We start from the raw sequence: 4,518 nt of genomic DNA, 5'->3' as shown, positions 1-4,518 counted from the left end.
CATCCATGTACCATTCATCCTTTCTTCCAACCACCCATCAACATACAAATAATATCTGTATGCTGGATATTCTCGTATTATCTGAATGCGTTTCTGCTCGTGCTGTATTATGTCATACCTAAATCTAAATAAAGTAAAGTAATATATGTATTTATATTTTTTCTTAACTATTTTGATTTATTATAGGGAGCAGACAAAATGATGAAGATGAAGATTGTGGGCACCAATCAACCTTATTAGGTATTTTTTCAAAAACAATATTTTTTTTTTAACAATGGTGTTCATTTATGCATCTTAAAATATATTTTGTATTTTAGATAGGATGAAATAATCTCAAAATTAATTTCATATTATTAGTTTTAGGTAGAAACTCAATATCACAGTTAATTATTTTCAGAATTAACAGACAATACAGAGTATTAAGACATGTAGAATTATGTTTGTCTCAAGTATATTCTTTAAACCAAAGATTTATTATTTACCATGTTCACTGAAAAAACCCACTTCTTTAATAATGCAATTGTTATGTTATAGCAGATAAAGAGCCCCAATATGCATAGCTAGCTTAATTTTAATGATAATTAATTAGCATTTCTTGGGATGACAAACTGGACATATGACAAAATAAGAAATGTATTTTTATTTCTTATTCTTCCATTACAAGCTTTACAGTGGTTTATTTTTTTTTCACATAATCTAATTGGCTGCCAGGCCCATGGGAGTGGAAAGCTGTGTCGCTATTGTAATCAGAGACCTTAAATTATTCATGGTAAGTAAAGAAAAACTCAAATTTATGGGTGATGAAGAAATGACTAACATTTTACCATAAACCTCATTTCTTTACATTAGCAATGTCTAATTTTAATTTTAATCCGTTTTACAAAAAAAAAATCACATATGAACAGGTCACTAAAATACATATTTATTATTATGTCTTGTTTTCATGAAGATAAAAAGAAGATAAAGTTAATTTTAAATTACCTATTATCAGTAAGTCTTCACTTCTAATCTGATAAAATAACAAAAGAATAAAGTTTGGAGGTAACTGTTGCAGTAAAATAACAATGTAAAGTTACAAGGGTATTAAAATGCAAATATTTGTAGAACTACTGAAATGATAATTTATTGTTTACATATATCCTATGCATTTACGTTTCACACACAATAAATTATTGTGCTTGTCAAATTCACATTGTTTCTTGTCATTCACAATTGTGGGGAAATTAGATGACTCATTTAGTAACATTTTTGGTGTCATGATGTTTAATGTTATGGTCAAAAGAAAAATTGTCCATTGAATAAGTTGTTTTTTTTATTTTTAATAAAAACACATGTGCTCACCATTTTCAGGAACAAACAAAAACAAAAAAAAGACACGAAAAATCATCATTTTACATATTGAATTATTCACTGTAAAATTAGTTTTAAAGAGGAAAATTCGTCCAAAAGTATTACAATTCATTGATGGATTTGAGAAGATTTAATCAGCTGATCAGTTGCCTGAGTTTGCCTTGTTTTTCGTTAACAATATTTCACAATATTTAAGACAATATTTAATTTCCTGTTAATAGGGTTAATAACATTTGTTTCTAGCTAACAAATAAACGAATAACGTAATTACATACACTAAAAAGGTGGGCCTATTTAGTGTTGCGCATTGAGAATGACAGTCACGGCGAGACGAATGCAAATAAAGCTATGGGCCGAGTAATCCAAAACCATTTACAAATATCAAATCACATTACTAATTTTCAAAACGTTACTCACATCAGCTTTTAATAGTTAACAAAAAAACATAACATGAATGCTAACAAGTGGCTTGCCTGTCACGGAAAACTCGTGTGAGTTGTCTTCGCTAGATCCTTTTTACCTGTTTATGGTGCAGTTGTCTCACTGAGCATATTCGAAAACGAGGCTGGGGGAAATCCCGAGTGGTTACTGAAGCACGGGTAATCTTCAACTACGAGCTCGACTTTTTATGGCCTATTGTAATGGGAGAAAAAGGATTAACCACTGTGTTCAGTTATTACCGAAAAAACTACATACTCGTGGTTAATCCTCAATTTATCATCGATGAGATCAAGCGATATCTACACTGTAGATATCGCTGCAATGAAATTACATCACAATGCTTTGCAGACCATTGTGACGTCACTGGTTACCATGACGTCAGAATCAAATGACATCACTAATGACTCTGCTACTGAAGCTGTTAGCAGTACTTTTTACACTGAAGACACTAATGACTGTCTACAAACTGAAAAAGTTGGAAGAATGATGTTGGATGATAAATAAAATCTCACCCTCGTGTCTTTTGATATCAAATATATCAACACTCGTTGATAAAAGTGGCAAAAATCTTCGGTAAACCTCGGTATTTTACCACATTTATCAACTCGTGTTGATATATTTGATCTCAAAAGACACTCGGGTGGGATTCTCTATGTGTCGTACGCCTGCCCTATCGTCTTACGCCTGTCTTATTGTGACGTCACAATGTTAGATTGCACTATGACGTCATACTATGTTAGACTGCACTGTGACGTCAAAACAGCGTAACGGTATAACTGTACTCTTGAAAATCACATGCGTGAAACCGGTTGAGTAAATTATACAGCTCATGTTTGGACTTTTGTAATCTATCTATCTATCTATCTATCTATCTCATCCAAAACTGGCTCCCACAGGAGATATCGCTTGTGTGAGATCAAGCGATATCTACAGTGTATATATCGCTGCAATGAAATTGCATCACGATGCTTTGCGTATATTAATAATGTCAATAGGGGGCACGGGTGGCCCAGTCGTCTAAGGCGCCGCGATTCGCTGTGCAGAGTTGCGTCCCCTGGACACGCCAGAAACCTATGATTGTTGGTTGGAATCCCGGTTCGCCCCGATTATGTTTCTAGGTTTGTCAGCACCATACCTGTGCTCGTGGGTTTCACCGAAGTGGTAAACGTCTGAGACCTGCATGACTTCGGGCTTTCCTCCCACATTAAGCTGACCCGCCGTGATATAACTGGAATATTGTTAAAAGCGGCGTTAAAACCAACTCACTCACTCACTAATAATGTCAATATATTTACCTGTGTACTGATGCAGTGTACATAGTGGACTAAAATGCAATCATGGTAATATATCCACATATTAAGGATAACACATATCAGTGTTACAATTCCGACACTAACAACTGGTCGATCAAATTACAGCATCACTTTGTGTGAAATTAATCTGACCAGGCACTCTAATGTGATGAAAGTGAAAGTCCCCCACACATTCACTGTTGAATGAATCATACCTACCAATTCATCCGCCCACCATTTATTCGTCCCTCAGTTATCACTTCTTCCACCCATCTATCAACACATAATATATATGTGCTTGGTTTCCCTGTGTTATCTGCTCCTGCTATAAACAGATATGCCATATATGGACACGCTATATTATGGGCTCTCAATAATAAAAAACGTGTTATGAATGTAACTAAAGACAGATAGCTCTACCGCTGTACGAGTATTGCCACAATACTGATTACAGAGCTGTGTCCCTTGGGTGTTATGTAATAATCCATTCGTCACCACTCGCCCCTTTCCGTTACCTGCGGCTTGTCCCGGAATAACACGAGTTGGTCACGAATGGTAATAATCGCGTTTACTATCATCAGCGTCTATGGAAATCTGAAAATCTGAAATGTTAACCATAAAGATAGAGCTAAGGATTCCACTGGCTGTTTACATATCATAAATTATACATACATTGATGCAGTGTACATTTTCAACTAAAGCACGACCATGGTAACACATATCAACCTCAGCAAGTGTGGATCCAGCATTTTAAAAGGGAGCGGTGGAAAATATCAAACATCCTCTCACAGATAATTTTACTGCCTACAACATTCTACATTTGGTTTTCAAAAGGGGTGTGGATGTGTGTGTGTGTGTGTGTGTGTGTGTGTGTGTGTGTGTGTGTGTAGGGGGGGGGGGGGGGGGGGGGGGTGTCTGGTCGATCAAAAGTGCACAACCATAACACCAAGATATGATTCATAACAAATAACTTGTCAAATGTTATAACAGCTAATAGGTCAGCAACCCATACTTGCCGTAAAAGGTGACAATGCTTGTCGTGAGAGGTGATTAACGGGATCGGGTGGTCAGGCTCGCTGACTTGGTCGATGCATGTCACCGAATCCCAATTACGTGGATCGATGCTCATTATATCACTCACTCGATTGCCTGGTCGAGACATTATATACAGACCCCCGCCATATAGCTTGAATATTGCTGAATGCGGCATTAAACAGTAACAAACAAACAAACTCTCGATAAGCCTAAGCTTAAAAAAAGCTTTAATAGGTCATGTCTAATTGGCGAAAAGTGAATTGTGGAATTCAAGAAATCATATTTGGATACTAATAATGATATACACAACTCATGGGGTCAGCCATGTTGAATACTGTTCTCCTTTTCTGGAAACCGAAACTAGGACGCGTTTTCCAAGAACTGAAAGTGACGGGTTTTC

This window comes from Haliotis rufescens, unplaced genomic scaffold (genome assembly GCF_023055435.1).
Source record: "Haliotis rufescens isolate VD_foot unplaced genomic scaffold, xgHalRufe1.0.p SCAF_24, whole genome shotgun sequence".
Taxonomy (NCBI): domain Eukaryota; kingdom Metazoa; phylum Mollusca; class Gastropoda; order Lepetellida; family Haliotidae; genus Haliotis; species Haliotis rufescens.
Note: the sequence above shows the minus strand (reverse complement) of the source record.